Below are 12741 nucleotides of genomic sequence, written 5' to 3' on the forward strand. Positions count from 1 at the left end.
GATCACAGCATCCTTCAGCTGCTGGCTGGCGCAAGCCCTTTAAGAAGAGAGAGAGCACTCAGCTTCAAGAGGCTGAATGTATTTTTCCCTCTCAGGAGCCGGCTGGCCAGTCTTGGCTTGCAGTATGAACACAAGTAATTAGGAAATCTAGAGCCAATAGGTGTGTAGCATGCCAGCACAGAAAGCAGCAATAGCAGACGTGGCTGGAGTCGGCTGACTCGCCTCTCTCAGGACTCTGAAGAAGACAATGAATCCCTGTGCCTTTGCAAAGCATAGATCAGCCCCTCCTACTCAGGCATTCAGCAAATACATTTAATTTTTCTGACCTAATTTAGCACAATATATATTCTCTTTTATAGAAGAATTTAATTAACAGAATGTGAATAAGATCTCTTCCTCCTACCATCCCCCCAGCACACAAATACAGAAAGCACTCCAAAAATTGTTCCTGGAGGTTTCTTGTCTTTGAGCAGATGTTGTTCTGGAAGGAAGGTATCAGGCAGCCTTGATCTTACTCAGCTTTGAGTGATACTGTCTGTCCCATTGCTCCCTCCATTTCTCCAGGGACTGATGAGCTTGAAACTCATGGCTGTATTCTCATCCCTGGTTTCTGCCTGAGGTCAACATGTTGTAATTCGCTGGTGATAAATCTGCTGCATTACTTCCACATGCCCTTCTGCCATAACACTTCTCCATCGGGATGCTCAGGAGCACCACAGCCCAGAGCTCTGCCAGCAGAGATAGAGAGCCAGGCTGTGCATGCATGCAGAGGGGATGGCCAAGAGCACGCTGTGTAATGAATGGCTCTGGGTTCTTTTAGTTTAATGATCGTAATAATATGTTTCATTTATATAGCACCTATTTGCATGGTAATATGAGCAATATGTGTGCTTTGGTGAAATGAGAGATGACAGCAAACGGATTAAAAACTAAGATTCAACTTGAAATGAGGGAAAACAATCAAATGAATCACAGAGCCAAGCAATGGCAAATCATTATTCTTAAATCACCATAATAGCAAAACAAATGGAAAATACACTGTTCAACACTTTTTCCTTGTCTGAAGGCAAATGCTGAGTGACACTGCCAAGCTTATGAAGAAATAGATCCTGGTTCACTGTCTGTGTTTCACGAAAACCTTCAAAATAGGAAAGATTTAAGTGGGGCTTTAGTTGCCTATTAGCTGTGTGCTGGCTCTACTTCACACGTGGGTTTGGACACTTGCAAAAAGTCGTATCTCCTAATCCTTGCATTATTCATCTTGTCACTGGAGTGAGAAAATGTATTTTTCCAAACTTTAAGCCCCTTCAAATTTAATGGATTTAGAATTGGACAATAATGGGGCAGTGCCTATTAATATTCAAACACAATTTTCTCATATGTAATTCATCAGCTTCTTCAGCCCCAATTAGTTTTTGTGAGGCTGTCAGTCGCAGGTAATATCAGTGCTCTGTTCATCTCTTCCACCTTCTCCTCCCATCACTTCACCCATATTCATTATTTTTATTATACCAATCCTCTCTACCCTGGACCGCCAAGCCTTCCCTGCGTTCCTGTTTCTCCTAATGACTCACCTTCCTCTGTAGCACCGTAGAAGTGATACAGTAGTTTATGTACAAGTAAAGGAATCTTAATTTGGGGACTCAGAGTAGTCTACTCTTCATTCATTCATATTTATAATGACTTCAGCTGCTCTGTAAAACTGCACTCATAGGAAATCTCGGCTTTCCCCTTGAACGCGTATCTTTAGGCTAGTATGGTTCTGTTTATTATGATGTGTTTTATTTAATGACAAAGCTCTTCCCTACTGATTACCCCGCATAAATATTTCAAATATTTGGTGGAACAGGGAGAATAGATATCCCTCTGGCTGGTGACAGGATCTGCTCCGTATTAAAGAGCAACACCAAGGGTGGCTCTCCTGTCAATTTAGAAAAGACACACTGTAATTCAGATTAGCAAACATGCCCTTTCCCATGCTTGTAAATGTACACATCTGGACATCATGAAAATGTATTAACACGCGGGAATATTTTCCCCTTGTTAGCAGCTGGTCAGCTGCAGTTTAATCATGCTCCAATGCAGATGATGGCACAGCTCTCCTTGACTCCATGTGTCAAAATGTTTACTCATGATTTTTATGTGCGCTCTCCCATTCCTTAGAGAGAAAATATCAGTGTGATTGAGGATATTTTAGGGAAATATTGCAAGTGCCTTACGCCCCTGGGTGCCCTCTGTTCCCTAGCACTCCACTGCTGGTAAATGCAGCTCTGACACACAGTCGATGAAAAGGGGTGGAAGCCAATAAATAATGTGGCTAATTAAACTGTGGCATTGAAATGCCTCTCTCTCCTGCACGTGGCCTGGAGAGCAGGAGGCTGTGCAGTGTGGTGACTGTCCAAGCTCCTGCTACAGCATGGGGAAAGAGAGCACGCTCCCAAAGGCCCCGCAGAGCAGACAGCACTGGGGCTGGCTGGTGGGGAGTGTTGGTGGGGGCTGTCATGGCTGCATCCCTTGCTCGATACCTCCAGCTGCTTTTTGCAGGGATCTCAGCAGCACTCATTTCCCATTTAAACAAGAGAGGTGGCCTGAGCTTTCACGCAGCTCACAGGAAGACTCGTCTGGATGCTTCCAGCTGAAATTCCTGGGATTTAAATCCAGGCTGAGCTTGGGGTGCAGTTCTGCAGTTGCCATTCAATACCCAATCCCTTGGTGGCACAGAATTGCCATACCCGTTACCTACTGCTGTTTATATGGACCAGACGCCTGTTAAATGCAAATAAAGGGCATTTCCCATGCTGCTGCGAAAACAGGATCACAGCTGTTTCACCCCCTCCAGCCCTACAGGCACTGTGCTGCTGTTCTCATCTCAGAAGAACAAACAGCCTGATTTGGTGCAGTAACTATTTTTCCCAGTATTTTGTAAGCCCAATAAAGCCTTTTTCTGACAGGGTTCATCAGATTCCTGGTTCAGGAACCAGAGTTGAAGAGTCCTGGCAGAAATCTGACCTGGCTGGGCTGTGATACTGGCTTAAACATTCTTGTTACATGATTTTACAAGCGCTTTCAAGCACCAAAGCAGTTACCATCTGCCCGCAAGCCCCCGCTGAGCCACAAAGGAATGTGCTAGGAGATATCCCTCAATAATGAGCTGCCACATCAAGCAGGAGTTGGCTGGTTAAATGATGAGCATAAGCTAGACACGGTTCAAGCTAACCTAGTGATCATGCCCTGGTCAAAACCGCTGTGCACAGAAAAGCTGAAGAAGCAAAAGAAGGAGTGTGGTGTATGAGAATATTTATAACTCTTCTGGGAGACTGACATTAATTACCTTGCCAGCTGGACAAGCTCACAATGAACCAACATCCCACAGAACTGCCATGGTCCATCCAAATTGGGAATGCACTTTGCTAGCGAGCTGTCACACACATATTTATAGGGCACTGTGATGCTGGGAAGTGGTTTTGCACCATACATAGGCCACTTTTTTCCTTTATATTTGTATTTCATATAGTAGCAAGATGCAAAAAACACACATTTTGTAGGAAAAAAAAAAAAGCCCAACATCTTGGCACATATGTTGATCATTGCTAGACTTAATTTGGTGCTATTGAAATGTACATATGATAAACACCATAACGACTCCAATAAGCTGGTTTAAGTTAGAATCCCAAGGAATTAAAAGATGATGTTTTGATCACTAAAGATCCTATATTTTCCTGTTGAAACAAGAGAAACATTTTGAAAACCTCCAACATGCTAATTTCAAAATTGAGGAAGGAAATTGCTCATTGTGTACTTTGTCCATTTTCAATTACATGCCAAAATCTACCAAATACTGCTTTAATGGGACATCTGTCTTAATAACCTGTATTCTGATTCCTGAAAGAGAAAACTCAATGGCATGTTTTTAAAATTCAGATTATTTTGGAATGAACAAGATAATTACAGGCCAGTCCTGCCTTTAGTTTCCTCGCACTGCTTAAAAGTGCAATTTCTGATTTCCCCATATGGCTACAAAGCAGATCAGGTAGGAAGTATAGGCTAAAATACTTTTTAAAATAGGAATTTATTTATTAATTTACTTATTTTACATGAAATGACATTCCTTATCCTGAGAGACAACAGGAGTTGAAGCTCCTGCTGAAATCCATGGACACTGGTGTGGCACAACCACTGGCAGGACAAGATGAGGGACAGGGTCCTGAGAGGGTTTTGGGTGCTCTCTGTTCTGTGTTCTGCCTTGGTCATCACCTACTTTCAATGCAAGTGATTTTAAAAGCACAGAAGGATTAGATCCCTGTTTTGGCTGCCAAGGTTGTGAAATTTGATCAAAGTAATTAGCAACTCACTAAATACTATTTGAGGTATATGTATTAAGAAAAAGTGTGTGAGAGAGAACGTTCTTCATGGGCCTTGTTCTTTATGTCTCAAAAGATGCTAAGTTTCCTCCCCTTCTAGGGAGCTTTCAGCTCTCCAGAGTACAAATGCAGCCTTCTCTTACTAAGAACAATGTACTATTTTTTCAATTAATAACATCTGTAAATACCCACTTCTAATGACAACTGCCATTCATTTCCAGATTTAAAACAGAATTTGTGATTTTCACTGTGATAACAATGTTAAGAGGCTGAAGAACACAATCTGTTTTGCCCATACATTGTTCATAAATGAAACGTGCATCACAAAAAAACTGATTTTAAATTTTTTTTGTCCGTGATCTTAGAGCGTTTAGGTACAAAATCCATCAAGATAATACGTTAATGTTTAATAGTTAGCACATCAAACTCTGCTCTGAATAAACACAGCTCTTTTACTAACTCAATTCTATTTTCTCCAGTGTTTCTTTATACTGTCATAGTTTATTTACTTCAATGTTTTTGAAGCGCTAATGTAGTCTCTTTGGAGTGCACTAGAAAACAGAACCCATTGCACTACTTGCAAGCTATCATAGCACACCACTTTGAGATTATTTGTTATTGTTGTCAGTTTATTAAGACCAGATAAAGTACTAGGCACAAACACAATGACTACTCTCTACTGTAAAAGGTTATATGCAAAAAGACATGGAAGAAAAAATGTACTGAGACCCCTAGTGCAGGAAGCAAATTTAGACCATTCCGAAATTAATCAGTTCTGGTGTAAGAGATTTTTTTTCCCCCTCTCTTCCACTATCTGCAGTAGTGGTGGTAACTAATTGGGAGCTCTGCTCACGCTGTCTGAACTGTGACTTGAAGAAGAGCTATGCAGCCAGACATGACAATTTAATTGTTCTTGTTAGATATCCACAGGCAGGACACAGATACTTGAGAAGCTTCATGGGGCATTTGTTTAGTTTTCCTTCACTCATCTCCCTCTGAGGAAGGGCTGAGTGCTCCTGGAGAAAGCCAAGCTAACCTTTGAGGCAGTAAAAGCCTTGGTCAGAAATACATAAAATCAGTTGAGATCACTGCACCGAGACCAGTTCTGTTACCCACTTCCTATTGCCCTGAAAGAACCAGAATGCCTCAGCAACAAAGCTCTATGGAAAATCTGGAAAACAGTCCTGCAGGGAGCTTACATATCCATCTGTTTATCCATATGTCTGTCCATCCATCCATAGGTCGTGGCTGAAGTATCTCATACTGATCTAGCACGTTTATTACAGGCACTAGAGACTGCAGCGGTGCACTTCAGGTGTTGAGAGGCAGGCATTTAAAGTCCTTCAGATGGTATAAGGTATGGAAGACATCTTCATAGAAATGACAGTGAGTGCAAAGAGAGACCTACAAGAGACTGGCGCCTTCTGGAGAGACAGCTGGACACCATGCAGGCTGCCTGCTGTGTCAAAAATGCCTTAGTTTCAGCAGCAGATTCTTACCCTGTATGACTCAAGCCTTTCCACGAAGTTCTGTGCCACTGAGGAGAAATGCCGCAATTTTCTGGTTCTCCCAACATGTATGGAACACAGTGTTCTCATTCATTTTTCAGGCTACAAGCAGTCAATATGTTCTCAGTGAAATGTAGCCTGTTTAATTCCGTAATGCATTGCTTCAGCAGTAGGACGCAACATGCCGTGTTTTAACGGTCTATTAAAATGCACCTTGTGTTATTCCAGAAGCTCAAGGTGGAGGAACTTCATCTTCCCTAGGACTGTACTAATGGTTAATTAATACTTGCCTTGTTGTGTGTTATTGCTATAATAGTGCATTTATCAATAAACAACCATTTAAATGAAATACATTTCAATGAATTCATATTTTTATTTAGTGGAAAATAGATTGTTGTAAGAGAGTAAAGGGCTCCTACTGCATCCCATAGTAATTTTTAGAGGTGTTAATTTACTCCAGTACACTGGAAATGTGATAATCACAAACAATATCTTTTGTGCTAAGATTTCTTCTCAATAAAAAACAACCTCAAATGTTTGGATGGTGAATTTGCACTTGGTCATTTATATACCACCACAAGGATAGGATTTTTTAACACTCCTTTTCCCTTACACAAGGGAAAAAAGGTCATGACACAGAAGACAGATATACTAAACCATATGTTCCCTTCTGTTTCTGTGAGTGGAAGAGAGCAGACAGCTGCACACCCCAGCAACGGGATAGATCCACAAGTAGGGATTGCCAACTTGACATTGCCTTTCAGTGCTGCACAGAAACAATTCTCTAACTCTGGAAGGACCTTCTTTGTATGGTAGGCCTTACTCCCAAAGCTGCTGTCATGAAGAATACTGGTGTTGCTCCCTGCTGCATTTGCTGGAAGTGTCAGAGGTCAGCTTTCACCACTGGGGAAAGAACAGAAACCTTGGGTCACAACTGATAAGCGCACATTTCAAGTTATTGAAATAGCTGATGCTGGAATCCAGTGTTTGTCATTTGGAGCCTGATTTTGCAATTGACTGCTTTGCATTTGGAGGATGTGCTTTTCACCTTGTGTAATATGGATACAGCACATAGCCATGTACACCTTTGCATTTACAGAACTGTAAAAGTGCCTGGCCTTGCTATAAGCCTCTTCTCCTCTGCCTTCAGGCACTGGTTTGCATTCTTCAGATATGGATAGGAATCTAAATAGGATACAAAATCCAAACCTGATCCCCGACTATGACTAGAAGATATCACATGGCCTTGTGATCTGGCCAAATTTGGTGTGCCACCTTCACAAATCCAACCTGCAGCTGAATAGTTTCTTTACATTTATTTATTTATTTCCTGAAGCAGCTGTACGCTGTTAAACATCAATGGCATGTCCTCTTTCTTTCTCCCTCCCCCCTCCAGATTCCAGTATTTGACTGGTAGTCTAAATAGTATCTCTGCATAACATGTGTGTGAGTTTATAAAGTAATTTGGACTCTCGGGATAAAGCCCAACCTGGGACAAGGTGGTAGTTAGTTACCACTGATATCTGGCTTCGCTTTGAGTAGTATGGGAGACTACTTATTCCTGCTCTCAGCTTTGGATTCTGATTGAATATGTATTCAATTTCTCGATAATTTCTCTAATAGGAAATGAAAATCCAGGTAGGAAGGAAGAATTATTAAAAGCCACTGGCAATCTGTTCAGAAAAGTACAATTATTTTCACCCTTGTCTGATAGCATTAACTCTGCTGCAGATTTCAGACTTCTAACATTTGCTGCTTCTAACTTCTGCTTTAAAAAAAGAATCCCCAGCTTTACACCATTTCTTTTTTTTTAGTGAAATATTGAAGGTACTGAAGGGAAGCAGTGTGGTGGATACAGGGCTTCTGAAAGGCACAAAAAGGCACTGAAACACCAAAGAGACAGTCTGATAAAATCTATAGTAAAAACAAAATAACAAAAAAATGGTCATTATGTAGTGTTGCAATAAATTAAGAAACATAATTTATTATTATTTTTAGCAGTTTCATTTACAGAAGTGCCCAAGGACCAACAAGAAGGAGAGTTTTAACAGAATAGGTACAGTTCAGTTCAGACACAGAATGAAGATAATCCTTGCCTGGTGGAGATGAAACATGACGTAATAAACATGACAAAAAATGATAAGGAAAAGGATACATCATTTATAAATACTATAAAAAGATGATAGATTCTTCTTAAGGCGCAGCTTCTTTAAAATGTTTAACTACTTTGTGCACATTAATAATCCAGTGCTAGGTAGAACACTGGATAAATGTAATTCCTGTTTGGTTAATAAAACATTCTCCATAAAGGACAAAAAAAAAAACAACCAGACGACCCCAAACCAAAACAGGAATGCAAAGGTTCTCACAAGTCAAATAGTGCATGTCCCTGCCTCAAGGCAGGATGGGCCATAGCTATGACAGCGGCACTTCTCGAAGTCTAACAATGGTGGAAATTCCATTACAAGGTCTTCTGAAAAAATATTATCTTACATGAACGTATTAAGCCAATAACCAGAAACTGAGCCCTGAAACAGGCTTTGTACTGCAAGAACGAGAAATAACTGGTTGGTAGCAATCCTTTGGCAGGTGATACCCCATGTCAGCTTTGTTCTCAGTTGCCTTCTCTGCCAGAAATTTCTCTGAAGTAAAAGAAACAAGAGCTTTGTCTATGGATGAATTGTACAGCTCGGTACATCTACTTAGTAACCATCCTTTTGCCTCAGAAAAAACTGGACAAATGGATGCAGAAGGTCCAGTTCTTTCCCGGCCTTCTAAAACGTGCTTCATAGCAGAAGTGGTGCTTTAAGTGGACATAAAACACAGAACAAAAGGATACTATTAGTCCTATGAGCCAATTTTTCTGACATGATAAGTAATTTCATGAAAGAAATTAACTACGAAAAGTACAGTTTGGGGGTTTGTTTAAGCCAGTGCAGTATAATTAGACTTTAAATGGAAATTTGTATTACATGTTCCTACAATCAATTTTAAGGGTTTTTTTTTTTCTTTTTCTTTTTTTTCTTTTTTTTTTTTTCTTTCTTTAATGCTTTGTTTTCTCCAGTGACCACAATTGGATTTCTTTCAAATAGTTTTATGACAAATGGACTCAAATCTTAGGATTATGTATTACAGTCTTAAAAACATACGGATATCAGAGTAAAAGGAACCAAGGAGTATTAGAAGATAAATATTAGTAGAATAATTTCTTAATTACTCTTCCCATGATGTTAACCTTGTCTAAAGTGAGAATTTGATCTGTAAATGTGTTGCTAATAAAGTTAATTCTCTCTAAAAAATAAAATACCTATCAGCATTTCTCTTTACCTTTGTTCCTCTTTTCCAACTGTATGCCCTTTATAATTACCTCATATTTTGTCTTCTCTGTTTCTTCTTTATTTCCTCATCAGGCAGAGAATCATCTTCTGATGCTGATGTCATCCTTGCCAGATCCTGTGAGTTTATTTCAATGACTTTGCTGGGGCAGATAGTAGGGAACAGTCAGTAATGCTTGCTTCTGACAGATTATATTCTACATGATTTTCACTAGAACCACAGTTTTGTGGGTTTTTTTTGCTGGTATCCCATTGAGCTGGAGATACAAACAGCAGGGTGCTTCATCTTGAAAAGATGTGCAGGCAAATAGTTTGGGAAAGGAGCTTGGGGAAGAGAGATTTGCAGTCTGAAGCTGCCAATACTGCTTGTTTTTCTGCTGTAAGGGATAGTTCTTCTTGACCACAGCTAACTATTAATTTTAACTTGAAGCATGAGAGTACATAGTCTCTCTGACAATAATTTTTATAAAGCGGAGAACACTGCTAGGAAATGAACTCAGTCTACTCATGTGGGCCACGAAGCCACGGCTTTTCTGATATGCTCAGGTTCACAAATGATTTGATTCCCTTGAGTTTCCTTGACGTTTTTAATTAAAATTTCCTGTGTTGGTGCTCTGATTTTATTGAATATGACAAAGATTTCTTGGCACTTAATTTTTTTTTTAAACCAGGGCTGCTTTAAAGCCGTCATGTAGTGTAAGAGAACTCTGAAGTAAGTATAAACGACATCACTTTAACAACATAATGGAGACCTTGGCGGCTATGAGAATATTTGTATTTCTTTTTTATTTTATTATTTTTTATTTTATTATTATTATTATTGTTTTGAAATTTCAGCTTTGTGTGTAACTGAAGACAGGGTGACAAGCTGGGAGAACTTCTGTACTTTTTAAAGGAAATGATTTTCAGATATGAGTACTGCTGATGTTGTCAAGAGAGCTGGCAAGCATTATTTGCAGAACTTTTTCATGGTGCTTTCACTCCACGGACCTCTTTCTGTAGGAAGGAGATAGGAAAAGAGGAAAACATGAAAGGCTGGAAAAATAAGAAACTTGCTGGTGGCCATAAAAGACTTCAGTACACACAAACATTCCTCCTGAAGGTGTACAGCCAAGACTGTAAGGTTGCTGAGGCCAAAATGAGAGCAAACAAGAGGGAATACTGAACTACAGCCAACATATTACAGCACATAGGAGCAGTTGTAACCTGAACTCTCATCCATGCTCTCAGTGTAGTTTAATATTTATCAAGTCACTGGATAAACCATATGTTCCAGAACTGTCTTCTCCTTCTGCAGACACAGCTATTTTCTCTGTATTGTACTTACTGTGTCATTGAACCATTGAGTAACTCAGGTGTGAAAGGATCCCACAAGGTCTCTAGTCATGCTCAAAGGAACAGTTGCAAGAGTGCACCAGGTTGTTAAGGGCTTCATCCAGCTGAGTACGAAAAACCTCCCTGAATGGACACTGAAAAACTCTAGTTCTTAACAATGAAAAAGGTTTTCTGCATCTCAAGCCTGGATTTCTCATTTCCATTTTTGTCCTTTGTCTCTCATCTTCCAGGCATGGGCCACTGAGGAACCCTGCTCTGTCTTCCTGATAAGCTCCTTGCAGGTGAACCCAGGCTGCTGTGATGTCCCTCTCAAAGCCAGCCCTTCTCAGGTTGGACAAGCCCACTTTCCTCAACCTCTCTGCAACAGCTGAGTGCTCCAGCCCCCAGTCATCTTGCCAGCCCTCTACTGAACTCTCTCCAGCTTATACATTGCCTTTCTGTACTGGGGCCCAAGACTGGAGGCACTGCTTAGCTGTTGTCTAACAAGTGCCAAGGAGAGGGAGGTAATAATCTACAGACTTCCTCTTGCTAAATTGGCTCGTGTTGCTGTGGATCTTCACCCCTGGCCCATGTTCAGCTTGCTGTCTACCAACACTCTCCTTTCAGCAGAGCTGTTCCGCTTGGACACATCCCAGCCTGGACTGGTGCAAGGGCTGTATGTCAGGTGCAGGACTCAGTCTTCATCCTGGATGACTTCCATGAGATTCCTATTGGCCCATGATCAGAGACAATGTCAAAAACCTTGCTGAAGTCTTTTAAGGTGTAGCTGAAGTCTTGACATTCACTCCCCAAATCATCCTGTTGTCATTTTTGAAGACAGGTGTAATATTTGCTTTTCTCCACTTGTTGGGGACCTCCTCTGAACCCTACAACTTCTCAAAGATGGCAGACAGCAGCAGGATAAGGATATCAGCAAGCTCTCAGCTCTTCCAGAGAAACCATCTGATTCCATGGGACTGTATGAGCTATGTGCTTGCAAATAATCCTTGTCATAATCTTCATCCATTTCTAGTATTCCTCTTTGCACAGAGGTCTGGGAGACCTTGTTGGTGAAGAATGAAGGGAAGAATGTACTGAGTACGTCTGACTTAGCTGTGCCTGTTATAATTAAACCAAGTACTCTATTCAGCAACTTACCTATATTTTTATCAAATTCTATGGATTGTTTTTGTGCTTGGTCGTGGACTGGGGATTTTTCAGTCTGTAGGTAGTAGATCCTTTACTGAACCTGTTCCCGATATCCAAAGAGTAAACATCATCTTTATTTATTTATTTATCAGTTTATTTGTATCTCTTTTAGTTGAGCCATTCACAGCTCATGGCCATGCAGTCAAGGGATAGAAACAGGCTGAATGTTCTTTACCTAAATAAAATCATCACTTTTGCATCTGTGATGAAAGCTTGAAATTATTTGGGTTATTTTTTATGTAAGTTCCTCTCAGATTTTTATACTTTTTTGTGTTATCATTATTATCTTTTTTTTCCCTTGAATAATGTGTAAGGCTGAGCCAAGTAAGCACACAGGTCATACACAAGGGCAAAGAACAAGTCATCTGAAAACAGTTACTACTTTTTAAATGAATATCTTTGAGGTAAAGGGTTAAAAAAATGTCCGCTCGTGTCTGTAGCATGGCTCATAGTATCTGAAGTGTAGCTCGTAGAAGATAAGCTTTCAGTATAGGCTTTCCTCTGCCTTGTAAGGAATAAAATAAATTACAAAAAGGGAAACTTGTAAAGAGTATCACATTCACATACAGAATGTAAATTTTGCAGCAAAAAATAGCAAAATATTTTGAATTGCCACTAATATAAATTCTCTGATGCGCACACTGGATGAAAATAAAATTCAAGTATACAGACAGAACACCTACAACAATATGTTCAGGCAATTAAAGAAAATTAGTAGATCTCCCAGAATGAAATATTCCAAACACGTGTTATTTCAGCTTCTAGCTAAGAGCTGATCATCATTTGGTACTGTGTCTTTCTGCCCAAGCCACCGCTGAGAAGCAAATTCTGTGACAGTAGTGACCTTACCAGAGGGCAACCTGCAGTTGCAACCTGCAATACCTTAATCAATACCATTGTTGTGTCTATTCAGTGCCAGGTATTTTTTGAACTGGGCTAACAGTGACAGGTGGAAGAGTTTATGACAGATTTCAGGCAGTAATGAATTTAGGTAATCATGTTCAGGGGAAATAT

Source organism: Coturnix japonica, chromosome 2, assembly GCF_001577835.2.
Source record: "Coturnix japonica isolate 7356 chromosome 2, Coturnix japonica 2.1, whole genome shotgun sequence".
Classification (NCBI taxonomy): domain Eukaryota; kingdom Metazoa; phylum Chordata; class Aves; order Galliformes; family Phasianidae; genus Coturnix; species Coturnix japonica.